Source organism: Macaca nemestrina, chromosome 9 (assembly GCF_043159975.1).
Source record: "Macaca nemestrina isolate mMacNem1 chromosome 9, mMacNem.hap1, whole genome shotgun sequence".
Taxonomy (NCBI): domain Eukaryota; kingdom Metazoa; phylum Chordata; class Mammalia; order Primates; family Cercopithecidae; genus Macaca; species Macaca nemestrina.
This window is the reverse complement of record NC_092133.1, coordinates 10,256,534-10,272,151: the sequence shown is the minus strand read 5'-3', so window position 1 is coordinate 10,272,151 and position 15,618 is coordinate 10,256,534. Positions and strand designations below refer to the sequence as shown.

The 15,618-nt window shown below is 47.6% G+C and overlaps 1 long non-coding RNA gene across 5 annotated transcripts in view; it reads right to left on the bottom strand.

Moving 5' to 3' along the window:
- The window catches only part of LOC105470046 (uncharacterized), a 31,985-nt gene extending 17,566 nt beyond the window's left edge, over window positions 1–14,419 (bottom strand). For all 5 annotated transcript variants that reach the window (XR_011607593.1, XR_011607592.1, XR_011607591.1 and 2 more), the window contains exons 1-3: window positions 14,293–14,419; window positions 3,073–3,211; window positions 369–755 (exon numbers count right to left, since the gene is read on the bottom strand). This is a non-coding gene — a long non-coding RNA (uncharacterized lncRNA). The remainder of the gene's footprint in view (window positions 1–368; window positions 756–3,072; window positions 3,212–14,292) is intronic.
- Window positions 14,420–15,618: the final 1,199 nt, after the last annotated feature.

Genomic DNA, 15,618 nt, shown 5'->3' with positions numbered 1-15,618 from the left:
TTAATGGACATTTGGGTTGGTTCCAAGTCTTTGCTATTGTGAATAGTGCCACAATTAACATACGTGTGCATGTGTCCTTATAGTAGAATGATTTATAATCCTTTGGGTATATACCCAGTAATGGCATTGCTGGGTCAAATGGTATTTCTAGTTCTAGATCCTTGAGGAATTGCCACTGTCTTCCACAATGGTTGAATTAATTTACATTCCCACCAACAGTGTAAAAGCATTCCTATTTCTCCACATCCTCTCCAGCATCTGTTGTTTCCTGACTTTTTAATGATCACCATTCTGACTGGCGTGAGATGGTATCTCATTGTACCACCCCCTACTTTAAAACAGAAGCATAGAAAGACTCCATAACTTACCAGCTGGCAATACCAAGCCAGCAATACCAAGCTGGGAAGTAAGGAACCCAATAATGAGAACCCAGTTCATGAGTTCAAAACCTGTGTCTTCTCTATTCCTTAGTCCTTCATATACTTCTCTCTCATAAGGGTTGTGGAATTTGGCCTAGAGGCAGAATCAGTCTTCTTCTTGTTAGTGGGAGTCATATCTTCTTCCATGTGGAAATCCCAGAAGCTGATTGAGGTTGAAGGACTAGCATGAAATCCACACCCCAGAGTCCTTCTCCCGGCACACCCTGCTCCTGATTGCTCTGAGGGGAAGTTCATGGAAACGTATAGCACCCTGGGTTTGAATCTTCTTGATTTTGATACTATGGACACGGCACATGTGGAGAACTCCTAGTATCACTGGAGACAATGGGGGAGAATGAGAGGAAAACAATAGTCAACTTGGACTTGACCCTGAGGGTAACAGAGTCTTTGCTGTTATCAAACAAGGGAATGCCTCCCGACTACGTCTCAAACACTGCCTTTGAATTGTGTCTTTCTTCAAAGTAGTAAAGATTTGCTGTTAGAGAATTACATTTTATATCTGCTGTCTTGCAAAGAATGGGTTAGGCTGGGGCACGGTGGCTCACGCCTGTAATCCCAGCACTCTGGGAGGCCGAGGCAGGCGGATCATGAGGTCAGGAGATTGAGACCATCCTGGCCAACATGGTGAAACCCCGTCTCTACTAAAAATACAAAACAAATTAGCTGGGCATGGTGGTGCGTTCCTGTAGTCCCAGCTACTCAGGGGGCAGAGGCAGGAGAATTGCTTGAACCCAGGAGGCGGAGTCTGCAGTGAGCCAAGATCGTGCCACTGCACTCCAGCCTGGGCAACAGAGTTGGACTGTCTCCAAAAAAAAAAAAAAGGGTTAGAAGAGAAAAAGACTAGAGGCAGGAAACCCAGCTAGGAGGGTTTATAGTAACACAGTGAAAGATGACAGCTGGGATGAGGGAAGCGGCCATGAGGTGGGGTGTAAGAGGCGTTGGGCGTGGGAAATATGGAGGGGTCAGACACAAGTGGGCTTGCGGACCAAGTGAAAATGCAGTAAGTGAGGGAAGGAGCAGTTAGGTCTGACCCCCTAGGTTTTGCATTTGGGTGGTTGGGTGTATGGCAAGGCCATTTACTGAGGAGCAAATTGAGCAAGGGAGAGAGGTGTACAAGGAGGAGTTGAATTTTGGACAGCCTTGTTTGAGGTGTCAGTGAATAATCAGAAGAGATGTCCAGTGGGCAGTTAGGTACCAAGATCTGGAGCTCAGGACAGAGTTAGGTCCGTGGAGAGCAGCTGAAGCCATGCCATTGCTTCTTGGAAAAAAAAAAAAAGAAAGAGCTACAAACTAGGCTGGCAGCCTCCTGGATGGCATCAGACAGGCAGGTTGGTAGCGCTGAGTTCAGCCACTGCCGACTTTTGGTGCTGATGTCTTTGTGGCAGGTTCAGAGAAAGAAAGTGGTGACCTGGAGCCCACTCTCTGCCATCCTGCACCCTCGGCCGAATGCCAGGCATCGAGCATGGTACCCTAGCCCCCTTTGGATTTCCTGGGTTTTGTTGGGCCCCAGTCACCACCTTAATGTTATTTAAATCTAGGGTTTTGAATTGAATGTTATTAAATGCCTCCTCAACCACATGATACTTGCGATGGGCCATAGTGAATGGGGGATTAGGCAGATAAATTGCCATTGTGATTCTAACACTATCATCAGGTTTGCTAAGGACAATAATTATGTTGCTTACAGTGTTTGGAAATACTGCCTAAATCTCCTCCCCACATGTTGTTTGTGATGGAAAACAATTAGACAAAAGGTCCTTTTGGTAAGCTGCCTGGGATTCAGATTGGCTTGATGAATGGGCTTTCTCCCAGACCCGAGCATTTGTTAGAAGTAAATTATATGTTATTTCAAATCCACAACGTCTGCCTCCCCATGTTTATTGGGATAAATTAAATCTTCTAAGGAGGGTAAACAGAAGGCCCTGATAATTATTTGCTTCTGTATAATTTAAGCTGAAAAGGATATCACCAAGAGGAGGATAGGGGATAGAAACACCCTGCATTGTGCCCACCACAGAGAAGGCACAATAGGGAAATTTAATTTGATACTGATCTACACGCATCATATCCAGTCAGGATGGGCAGCCAGCTCTAGAGCTGTTTTCAAATGGGGCTTTTCAGTTGCAAATTTCAACTGAAATCATCCTGATTTGCTATTTGAGAATTAACTCTTATAATTTCAAGGGGATTCCTTGCTGAGGGAATGCTGCTTCTCCCATCAGACAGACTTCCTGTGCTCCTGACACCAGGGTGGGGCCTACCCCAGCCTTGCCTCAGCCCAGACCTGAAGCCTGCTTCATCAGCATTGGTAGGAATCCAGTAATGAATCCATCTACTCACATGCCCATCCACCCATCCACCCACCCACCCACCCACCCATCCATCTGCCCATCCATCCACCCACCCATCCATCCATCCACCCATCCATCCACTCACCCACCCATCCATCCACCCACCCACCCATCCATCCACCCACCCATCCATCCACCCATCCATCCATCTTTACACATCCATCTGCCCATCCACTCATCCATCCACCCACCCATCCATCCATGCATCCATCCACCCACCCACCCATCCATCCACCCATCCATCCATCCATCTTTACACATCCATCTGCCCATCCACTCACCATTCCACAATGCTTAATGAATTTCTCTGTTGAATGCTGGTTCCCCAAATAACACCAACACAAGCTGTTGATAACACAAAGCTGTTGATTGCTCACTGTGGTAGGAAAGAATGCCACCTCTACAGAGCTTTTATAGCCTCTGGAATACAAGAAGGCAAGGTTGGAATTTACTGAGAATTTACAGTTTGGTTTGGGGGGGATCTTTCAGTGTGGGAAGTGTGGGAAGGCTGGATTAGGATTAGCTAAGGATCATTATACAACCATTCAGGATTGATGGAAACAGTGAGGTGAGTATTTTGGGAGTGAAGGATCTGAAGTGTCTTAGGGTTAAAACTGTCTGTTGATGATTCCCATTGAAGAGTTGATGCAATTTGGGGAAGTTTTTCTAATGAACAATCAAGTCATTTGCCTGGGCAAGAGGCTTCCAGAAAAGACAAGTCATGCTAATGAAGACAATGGGACTCACAGAGCTGTTCATGTAGACAAGTGTGGTTTTGGTTCTCAGTGTCCAGGCTGAGTGTGGTGTAGACAGGTATTGTCCACACCTCCATGGTGTCTGGCTCACCATTGTTTCACCAGTAAAGCCATGCCAAAGTAGCCATGACCCCACATGTCAGAGATTCTTGTAAGCGGGAGAGAGAGGTATTAATGAGCACATAATTGCAGAGATAAATGCATAGGAGAGTGTGATATAGCAGGTAGATCTGACCTAATCAATGAGATCAAGAAGGCCTCCCTGAGAGAGAGCTGCTTAAACAGACATCTCCATCTGACCTGGAATGAACTAGAGGTGGCATGCAGTGGGCTGGAAGGGAGGGTGCCCAAGCGGGACCTCAGGGGAATCTGAGTCCAGCCGAGGTGCTGGGTCAGGTGGGAGCAGCTCTGCTGGGGTTCCATCTCCCTGCCCTGTCTTTGTGTCTCTGTCCTGCATCCCAGCCCAACACCCTAGGGAAATCCCTAAGCATCACCAGGAAGCTGCCTGGCAATTTCCCTCTGGCTCAGGGGCAGCGGGGAGAGTGTGCCTGCAATGGTGTGGTGCACTAGGCCGAGGGAGAAGCAAGGAGGGGAGGGGAAAGAGGGAAGCGACTGCCAGCCCTGGTCTGCATCCCTAGCACCCCGGGCCAGGAACAGCTCCTTGCCTTGATCTCTGCCTGGCGCCTGCCCCGGGATGTCATCTGTGCTGCGAGGGGCCGGGAGGGTGTCCAGGCTCGGGTTTCACGAGCCAAGCCTGTGATAACATCTGGCTCTTGGGGTCCCAGGCCAGTGACCTCTTAGGCTCCCTGGTGCCTGCCAGTCTGCAGGGAAAGTTTCCTCTGCTCCTCAGCTGACAGGCATCCTTTGCTGATCTGCAGGGATTCAGGGTTAACCCAGCTTCCTGGCACCTCCCCAAGGGACTTGGCCTCCTTCACACAATGGTCTTGCAAGGTCCTGCCCCAGGGCTCTGCCGGGCTCAGCTTTGAAAGAAAATGCCATTCAGCATCACCAATCTATGCCCGTTGGCCTGAGCAACCATGCAAGGACTGACCTACAAAATCCTAAATGTTACTGTTTTGGCTTCTGTAGTCAGCCTTAATCATCACTGGTGGAGCTGAGAGACATTTTCTAGGGTCCATTAGTAAATGCTGAAAGTGCCTTGTGATGCTTCTCCATATGCAGGATTGTTCCATGGCACAAGCTGATGCAGCCCTTGGCTGGCACCATTAGCCCCATTGAACAGAGGAGGTGGGCGAGCCTGGTGGTTGTTTCCCAAGGACATGCCCCTGGAGATGGGGACTTCATGATGCCCGCCTACCCCCTGGCCTGACTGAGAGGTGTGGGACTGGAATCACTTGTGCCAGACCTCGGTTCACATCCGGGCCCTGTCTCTTCGTGTGTCCCTGAGCAAGTCGCATTCCTTCTGGATTCCAGGGAGAAAGCCACATTGAGAACTGCAGTGTTGCATGGATCTTCTGTAAGTCAGGGCCAGAGAGCTCAATGTCATGCCTGGACCACGTGTGTCAGAAATGCGGCTGAGTCAAGGAAGCAGATCTTTTGTTTTTAAAGAGTGGGCAAGTGCCTTTCTTCCCCACCTTTATCCATTCCTGGGCCTGCACCTGCCACCCTCTGTAGGGAGCCTTGCTGGCTGCCTCTCCCCTTGTTTCTGGTCCTCCTTGTGCTCAGCGTCTCTGCAACACTGGGCACAACCTCCTTTTTGAAGCTCCATTTCCTCTGGGGGAACACTTCCACCCCTTCTGGTCCTCCTTTCTCTGGAACCGCCCTGCCTGTTCCTTCAAAGGCTGCTCCCTCGCCCTGACCCTTCAGGGATGCTCCTGGCCTCATTGGGGACCTCCTCTCCCCTTCCCCTTTCCTCTCTCCACACCAGTGGTTCTCAAAGTGTGGCCCCCAGACCAACGGCCAGCATCACCTGGGGTCTTGTTAGAGCTGCAGCTTCTCCGGCCCTCCTCCAGCCCACTGGAGCAGAAACTCTGGGAGTGGGTCCAGAACCCTGTGTGGTCCACTGGCCTGGCCTGGCCTGGTGATCCTGACAGCCTTCCTAACCTGTGATAAGGGAATGATGCCCAAGTTTCTCTCTCTAGCCTGGACCTTCCCTCCTTGTGCCCAGTGATTTTTATGAAAGTTCAGCACTTTCTTGGGATATGATTAATGAGATTCACAGAAAGAGCTGGAAGAAGCCTTGGGGACAGGTCTATTGGCACAAGCCTTTCACTTTGATGATGGGAGTCATAGGCCATGGAAGGGTTAAGTGGTTGTGTCATGCACACAGCGTCTCATCCAAAGGGGCCTTTCCTTTTCAGCGGCAGACCCTGTCTCGAAATAATCCACAGGCGAGGGAGTTTGAGGTGTTTATTTCATTGGCATGGACATCAGGAAGACCCAGGCCAAACCCTCCTTCTCTGTTTCTGGAGCCTGCACGGAGTCTGAGCCCTCCCTTCAGAGTTGCACAGAGCGCTGCTCTCAGAAAGCCACCCAGAATAAGAGCCTCTCATTGATTTCCATTAGAAAACAGTGTTAATGAATAAGGATTACTATTCCTCAATACGTCCCTGCACTAATAAGATTCTGATGAGATACTAATTAGTCCCCTCCTTACGAGCCTGTTAAAAATCTCCTGGGCCATCCTGCACTGTGCTCTATACACCTGGTCTAGCAGGCTCCTCAAAAGGCAAAAGCTGCCAGGAGTCAAGGCTTGTCTGGGCCTCCTCGGGAAAGCTGCTTTCCTGACAGGTCTGGGCTGCTGTTGGCATGGCCATGGGATTAGGCATGGGTCACAGCTGGGGTCACAGGACAGAGATCAAATGTCGGCACTTGGGGCCAGGGCAGGGCTCATGACACACAAATGATGTTGTTTTCCTAAGTGGCTCATCTTCCAGTCCAAGCCTAATTCCAGGGTGGGGGAAGCATTCAAGGGGCAGCAGGGATAGAGGTTTGGAGGCTGGGATCTGGACTGGCGAGGGAGGCTGCCATCTCGGTCCTCCAGGAGCTGCTGTCACCTCCCACAGGGGAGGCGGCACACACGAGCCACAGGAGTTCAGAGTCTCCAAAGAAAGGCCGGGGTGCAAGCTCAGTGGCACGTCGCGGAGGTGATTCCTGTCTTACACATCTTCTCCATCCCTCCTGCACCAAGGAGGGAAGTGCTACTTTTAAAAATTGAGATGAAATTTATATAATATATTTATATAATATAAAGTTAACCATTTTAAAGGGAATGATTGGGTGATATTTAGTACATCACAGTGTTCTACAGCCACCACCCGTATCTAGTTCTAAAACATTTTCATCGCTCCAAACAAAACCCTGTACCCACTGAAGAGTTTTTTCCATTTCTCCTCCTAGCCTTGCAATGACCAATCTGCCTTCTACTTCTATGGATGTACTTGTTCTGGACATTTCATGAGAACGGAGCTATACAATGCCTGTACTTTCATGCCTGGCTTCTTAGCATGTTTTCAAGGTTCATCCATGCTGGTGCATGTGTCAGAACTCCATTCCTTTTTATGGCTGAGTCATATTCCATTGTGTGCACAGACCACAATTTGTTTATCTGTTCATCTGCTGAAGGACACTTGAGCTATTTCCACCCTGGGAGGTGTTATTTTTATTGGTATTTCACAGATAAGATAATTCAGAGTTGGACTCTCGAGTTCACCCAGCCGGTCAGTGACAGAACTGAGTATTAACTTGGGCTTCTCCACTCTCTCCCCTCCACAGGGGTGAACAGCTTATCCTGGGTTAAAAGGGGGAAGCATTCTTGTTCTCTGGCACTCCTGTCCTGTGACTCTGTAAGGAAGACGTTTTTTGGTCTGTGTTGAATACCATTGTTGAGGTAGAAAATGAGAATCCTCAGAGAAGGTTAATCTCGAATTCAACAGAAATGACCTCACCATGATGATACTACTTCTTCTTTTAAAAAATCATTCTTACTGAGGTGTAAGTTATATGCAATAAAATTCACCAAGTTCAAGTGTATAATTTGATGAATTTTGACACATGTAGGCAGTTGTACAACCATCTCCATAATCAGATGGAAAGTATTCCCATCACCTCGCAAAGTAATATAGTTTGGATTCATCCCCTCCAAATCTCATGTTGAAATGTGATCCCCAGCATTGGAGGTGGGCCTTGGGGGGAGGTGGTCGGGTCATGGGGGTGGATCCCTCAAGGACTTTATACTGCCCTTGTGGTCATGAGTGAGTTTTGGCTCTATTAATTCACGTGAGAGCTGGCTATTTAAAAGAGCCTGGTATCTCTCTTGCTCTCTCTCCTCTCTCTCTCTCTCTCTCTCTCTCTCTCTCTGTCTCTCTCGCCATGGGACACACCTGCTCTCCCTTCGCCTTCCACCATGAATGGAAACTTCCCAAGGCCCTCACCAGAAGCAGATACCAGAGCTATGCTTCTTTTAAAGTCTGTAGACCCATGAACCAAATCAACCTCTTTTCTTTTATAAATTACCCAGCTTCAGATATTCCTTTACAGCAATGCAAAATGGACTAACACACTCCTTTATAGCCTTCCACTCCAAGCCTGAGCTTCTATTTAGCATAATGCTCTAAAATTCACTCCTGTTACAGTCATCAGTAGTTTACTCCTTTATTGCCAAGCAGTATTCACTTATTTGGACATGCCACAATTTATCTTTTCCCCAATCGACGGACATTTGCATTACTTCCCATTTTTGGCTAATATGAATAAAGCTTCTCTAAACATTGGTGTATAGCTTTTGTCTGGACTTAAGAGTGAAATTGTTGGGTCCTATGGTAAATATATCATCATATTCCTGCTCAGAGAGGTGGCTTCCTGTGACCAGTTTTCTCTTCAGGATCCATATTGGGTCCCAGGCACCCTAAAATAAGGCCTGTAGGTCTTTTCTCGGAAGGGAGAATATTATATATAGTGGAAATAAAGAGATGGTCAAAGTATGATTTTGTGAATTTCATAGCGTATTGCCCTACACAAAAATCTCTTCTTAGCTTCACAATGCTTAAAGAATAACGAGAAGAAAGCTCACAGGGAATCTGCTTGATAGATGAAGTACATTAACCATTTAGTGAGTGGGTTCCAAAATTATTACAGACTGGTTGCTCAATTAGGATGGAAGCAGGCCTCTCTGGGGAAAGTAAGGTCTAAGTAAAGGTTGGGGTATACCTTCCTACAAGCAGCTCTCGGAGAAGCTGGCTCAACCACAAGGGCAGAGATCTGGAGGTCCTGTGTAAGGACCCTCGATACCAGGGGACTGTACTGGAGCCAGTGATTAGCCCCGAGGCTAACAGGCTGTTGCCCAGTTGCACCTGAGCTCTTGGTGTTGGAGAAGCAGCTGTGATGGCAGACACACTGGTTATCTTTCGAAGCAGCCAACAGTGTAGCCTGCCATGGCCTAAGCTCTCCAAATGCTCATTGAACTCTTGGAAATAGAATATGTATTCTGAAGTCCGGTAGCTGAGGTCCATAACTCACAAATGGGAATTCTGATAAGGTCTGACGTCACATTCCGGAGAGGAGGGGAGTTCACTCCAAGTTTTCCCACAGAGGATCTGATGAGATGTCCCACTCTCAAAGGGAGTGTGGAATACACAGTAAAACATATGTCATTCACGTAGTAAACTATGTAAGTGCTTGAGATCATTTCAAAGTGGCATCATAGGAAGGCCTGTGCTTTGCCTGTGGGTTAAGGTCTACCTGTCCCGGCCTGGAGTAATCTCGTGCTGCTCAGAGGTTGGTCATTAGGCCCTCCCAATGACACAGGCATTTGGGAACTGGGGATAAAGCTAGCATTTCAAAAACTCTCATCTTGATATTCTGAACTGATGACCTAGAGCAATGGTTCTTGGTTTGAATGGTTCTTTTCAAGAGCCTTTGTCAAAGGGCTTCCTCGCAGGTACCCCTGGGTCCCTGATGATGGCAAATGGCCCCTCTTCTTTTTTCTTAGATAAACTGGGGGTCTTGCTACATTAAAATTTCTGAGTGCTGAGGTGAGGAGGTAAGGCCACTTATCACTGCCTAGCTGGAAGGCAGTTAAGTTCTTCCCAGTCAATAGGCCTCTATCTACCTGCTGTTAGAATTTTACTAGGCTGGGGAATTGTGAGATCCATACACTGTTTGAAATGGAAAAGGGAAATGAGTTAGGGAAATGTCCAGGCAAATGTCTGTGTGTTTGGAAACAGAGCTATTCTCTTCTAGGTCGTTTCTAGTGGGGTCATTTGCATGCCCATCTGATAGCAGGGGCACAGCCAGGCCCAGCAGATATAACCCATCTGGACCTTTGAATGAAAAATAAACATTGGCTTCTTTTAGTTTTCAAAGGTCATTTGCATAAAAACTTGCAGGATTTCCAAGGTCTTGGCAGTGGGCTGGAGAGTGGGAGGTGGAGAAGAGGAAGTTTGCATGATGCTGGGACAACAGAACAAAGCAGTTCAGGTTAACCCTTGTTGCTTCCTTGTAAATTTGCAAAGATATGAAGTCCAGAGAAGTCAGGGTGGGGGCCCTGATCCTTGCTCTGGTTCCACTTCTAATTTCCCACTTGACCCCTTTGGACCTTAGTTTCCTCTTCTATAAAGTGAGTGAATGAGCCAGATCTCTGAGGTTGTTCATTCATACAAGCCATTGGCATTTCTTGAGCACATATTATGTGCCGGGCACTCTACTAGAACAGTAAGATACAACGACACAGACAAGGTCCCTGCTTTCAAAGAGCTCCCAGCCCAGTGGGGAGTCAGATGGGCCAGCAGACACCCAGCCTGCACTGTGATATTGGTGTTCAAGAACAGAGATAAGCCTCGTGTTGGGGGATAGGAATGACCTTGGATGGGTGGCATAGGGTAAAGAAAGGTTTTCAGGGGTAAGCAATGCTACTTGCCAGTTCTGACTCTGAAGTCTCAGGCTTTTGCACCTGCCCTCTCTGAGAGTTCTTGATGGGAGATGATCTGGGGGATCATATCCAGATGATAGCCAGCATGTCTCTGATATTGACAGACTCCTCTTATAGGTGTAAGTAAAAAGTTGTAAGTGCCATCTGCCTCTGAATTAGGGCTGCCTTCTCCTCCCTGCTGTCCTCTCTCCTGGGTTCTCCATTAGATTTTCCAGAACAAAGACATGGAGTTCAGTCGATAGTGGAAGTGATTTCACCTCAGCCTCGACCTTGGTGTTTATGGGACTGTGTCTCTGCTCAGGCCCAGCCTCTGGGTTTAAGATATCAAAGTGAAATGTCGATGTCATTTTAAGTGCATAAAAAGAAAAAGAGGTGGTAATTCCAGCTGAAATTACCCTAAGTTCATTTAAAACATCCTGTGCAAGAGTTAAAGTCCAAAAGTAAAGAAAATAATTGCACATTTTGAAAAAAAAAAAATACTAGCTGAGGCCCTCCCAGCCAAGAGAGAGAGCACCATCAGCAGAAAGAGCTCTGAATGGGATCAGGAAACTTGAATTCTGACCCTAGCTTTGTCTCTCACCAGGAAAGACCTCCAGGACTGAGTTTTCCCATCTGTAAAATTCACAGGTTGGACCAGACAGGCTGCAGGTGTCTTTGGTGCACGAATCTGGGACTTGGTCAGCTGACGGGAGTATATTGTCTTTAGTGTAGCTGCTGGGGAAAACTTAATTCCCAGAATCCAGTGGAATGGGCTCCGGCCCAGCCAGCACCAATCAGACGACAGAATGAACCAGCGTGAAAGGAGAGGCTACCTCTGGCAGATGAATCGGTTTTTGTCCTTTTTGAAGGCTCATATTACACGGAGTTTCTCAGAGCTGCTTTGGTGGGTGTTTCCCCAACTGGGTGTTTTCCCAAATGCTTGTGGGTGCATCGTCTGCCTATGGACATGCCCTCTAAAGAATTTGTTCTACGCCCAGATCCTTAGCAAGATGGCTTTATTGAAGAAACCCAAGCTTTATCCGCCCCAAACCATTGAGTCCGGCCTCCTTTGGTCCCCTTCGCCTTTAAGAATTCTTATTGTGACTGACTGCATTCTTCGGGCACAATTAATTAAATCAATGGCCCTCTCATAAATTTAAAAATACATCTCCCATGTCTTTAAATCTCTGAATCCCAGCTGGGAAACTGAGAGGCGTGAAATACACAGTCATCACGTCACAGCCACGGAGACTGTGTCCCGGAGCTGTGATTCCGTGATAAATGTCTCCCAGCCACACAGCCACAGTTTGGTTATGCCCTAGAGGCGACGGGGAGGCTGGGAAGGAGAAGGGGTGGCTGGTTATTGGGCTGCCCTGCCGTGTGCTTTGGGGATTGGTGTAGACCGGAGGCTCAGACAGCAATGTCAGGCAAGGTCAGGGCTCTCTAGAAAGTTCATAATAAAGTTGTCTTCATCTGTGGATTTGGAAAGAGTTCTGGGGAATTTCACTAAGACTGCTAGAAAGCCACATATGGGGGCTTGTGTTCTGCCCATTCCTCTGAGTGAGAAGAGGCTGAAAGAAACAACTTTCATGGCTTCTCCTGCCAGAAGTGAGAGGGCACAGCCCTGGAGTGGCAAACACCCTCTCCAAACATGGCTTTACTGAGGAGCTATGAAGCACCAGGTGCCGACCTCGGCATTAGGGGTGCAGTGGGGAGAAGTGGGCCAGTCCTGTGGATGGTTGACAGCCTGGAAGGGGTTTCAGGGCAAGGTGACCACAGAACAGGTGCTACCGGAAGGCAACTGTGGGCACCCTGCCATGCTGGGATGGAACCTCCAGGGGAGAGGACTTCAAGCTGATGCTAGAAGAATTGAAGGTTGCTAGGACTTTCCCAGGTAAAAGATAAGGATGAAAGGTGATGTCGGAAGAAGGAAACGTGTTCCATGCAGTGGGGATGGAAGTGGGAGAGAGCACGGCACAGACTTTAAGGAACTAGTGTGAGTCAGATCGGGAGAGCATGGGGAGAAGGGCAGGAACTAGCTGGCTGCGATCTAGGCCTGGCACTGAGCTCCGGACAGCCTAGAAGCTGCCATCACGGGGAGCTTAGACAGTGGGTGGGACGGAGTGGCTCAAGGGTATAGGGCGGGCTCCAGGCTGGTAGCATGTGCTTTTGGTGCATTTTGGGAATTCACTTTATGACTCAATTTGAAACATTGTTGAGGTTGAGGCTTTTCTGTCCCCTTTCGTTTCAGTAGATTCCTTTTTATGACAATTCTTATTTATTTATTTATTTATTTATTTATTTATTTATTTATTTTCAGTTCATATTGCTCCCAGTTCACTAAGAATTGTATTTCGCAAAACACTGTTTTCTGAACTCCTTGACTTTTCACCATTGCAAGTTGTTTTGTTTAGGACAAATGAGGGAAAGCCCCAGTCACACATGCTAATAAAACTGCAGGGCTCCTGATCTCCCCGTCTTCCAGCGCTGCCAGGCACTCCTGGGATGGAAGACCTGAGTGTGAGCAGCTTCAAGATGCACCGTGGGGTGGAGTGGAAATTTACAAACCCTGTGATCGCTCTCTCCCAGTATCAATACGCATCTCATATCCTGCAGTTTGGATGCAGCACCTCACTCGTTCTCACTAAATCCTGGAAAAGGAGTGCTGTTTTCCCATCTTGCTGACCTCATCTAGAGCTCTGAGAGATCCCACAACCACCCAAAGCAAGAAAGTGGAACAAGACTTGAGCCCAGGGACAGCATTCCCTCCGCCAACCACAGCACCAACGTGGTGGGTGGGGAGAGTCACTGTGTTGCTCCAGCAACCATCACTCAAACTCCCACTTTTGAAGGAGCTGGTGAAACCTGGGCTCCTGCAGAGAAGCAAACACGGCCCTTGTGTGTCCTGTGGGCCTTGAAAACGCCCAGGTGCTCATGCCATGCTGAAGGTTTGGTGCACAGAGGTACAGTCAGAGCAGGGTAGGGAACTCTTTCTTTTTGCAGGTTCATGTGAGTGCCCCAATATTTCCAAACCCACCTGGCAAAAATGATTGGCCAAAACTGTTAATTTTAAACTTATTATTTTACCAGTGGAATTTTAAGATGATTTAAAAACAATTAAAGGCATATCTATATTGATGGATGGGTAGGTAGATAGACAGGAGGTATAGATATAAATTATGTGCTGGGCTGACAATAGAAGAGAATGGGGCCTCACTACGGCTCCCCACGCCTTCCTCACTTCCCCCTTCCCTTTCCCCTTCCTTGTCATCTGGCCCCTGCATCTGCATGAGCACCATATGAAAATATTCTTGAATGTATGTCTATTTTCAGCTTATGCTTGGTTCTTAGCATTAAAACAAACCCTGGCACCTCATTACACACTGTATGAAGCAGAACCGCCTTTCATTTTTAAAACTGTCTCCTTCAAGCTCCAAAAAGTGCTTTCTAGTTTTTGCAGGAAGCCACATGATTTCTTGGGAAAAGCGCTGGTTCTGGAGTCTGACAGGCCTGGGTTTAATCCCAGCTGGGTGGTACTAAGTATTGACGATCTCCTTTTTGAGTGTCAATTCTATCCTAGGTAAATATCCACCATGCAAAGATTTGTGCGTATTGAATTAGACATTGCATGTGATGTTTTCCTTCTCCCAGGGTCCTGGGTTTTAAAGTCCTGGTTCACTTGTCCATATTCTTCATGACTTTTGGATACCATATCCTTTCTGCTGTACCTCATCACTATTCTTCCCTCTTTATAACCTGGACCTGGCTGAAGAGAAAAGGAATGCCCTTTGCTTATTCTGGACTGGTCTGATTCTATAAAGCTGGCGCCTAAAGCAGCCCCTTATTTTTTATTTCTTAAAGCTCATTCTGACTCTGACCTTTCATTGAAGTGAGCAGTGACTCCACCCCAACATGGTGCCTTTAGACTCTGCTTGCATGAGGTCTCCAGTGGGCGGGTGGTGAGCGGAGCTCCCTAGGCCTCAGAGCCCCGTCCTCTGGGGCTTCTGCTCTAGGCAGCACTCTGTGACATCATCAATCATCCTCCACTGGCAGCCCCCACCCCAGACCCCTCACTTCTCTCTGCAGGTTACACCACCCCCAACCTGGACCCCATCCAATAGGCTCGTGGTCTCTGATGGTCCTGGACCACTGATTTGAGGCCTTTCTGCTTCCTTTGATTCAGTCTTTGGCAGAAACCCAGGGGCAGGAGTCCTTGATGGCACCTGGCCCTTTCTAGTCACCGACAAGGGAAACCTGAGAAACCATTCTCAGAAATGGAACTAAATTGTGAGTGAATCTGTCCCCATCTGGAGAAGAGATGAAGATTTGGGGCAGTAACAAAGGCTCCTTTGATTTCTGTTAATTAACTACTTTGGACTCTGGGGGTCTGGAGTGGCTTGCGTTTGACACACAAAGAATCTGGGGCAAGGATGATACCCACGCACAGGGTGTCTGCACTGGAAAGGGCTCCGTGTATTTACCTGTAGGGCAATTCAATTAAAACTGAAGAAAGGGGTAAATCTATGAGATTAGCTCCGGGAACAATGGCGCTGATTGTGGCTGGCCCTCACAATCCCTACGAAAGCAGATGTTAAGCAAATATTTTGATGGCTCCAATCAGCCCCAGTGTGAATCTCCTGTTTTTGTTTTTCATCTTCTCCAGAGATGGGAATTCTGCAGTCTTCATCGGTAGCCTGCTTTGGTGATCTACTTAAAATTGGTGATCTATTTAAAAGACTCCATAGAGAGAACTTGATTGTAAATATCCAAATGGAGGGGCACGATTCATTAATACAGAGACATTCTGGGGTTCCCCACTCGGCCTTTGCTCCTCCCCATTCTCAGAAGCACCCTTTATTACCGGAGAGGTTTCTTGGAAGTTTGTGGCAGGTTCAGGAAGAAGAGGAGAGGTAGAGGGGGAAAAGTGTATAGACTGGGGGCTGGGGGCAATATTGCTGGGAGGACCCTCAATGGAAGCCACCAGAGTCTGCTAGATGTTTGGAAGACAGCAGTAGTTGAGCAGCTGCAGTGTGTGAGAAAAAAATGACACGATGGAAAAGGAATTTAAGAAATGTTGTACTGGGCCACATATTCCCTTCATGTATGTATGTATGTATGTATATATTCATGTATACATGTATGCAGGAATGAGTGTAAGCAGAAATGTACATAGAGAAGTTGAAATGCTGTAATAAATTTTTGGT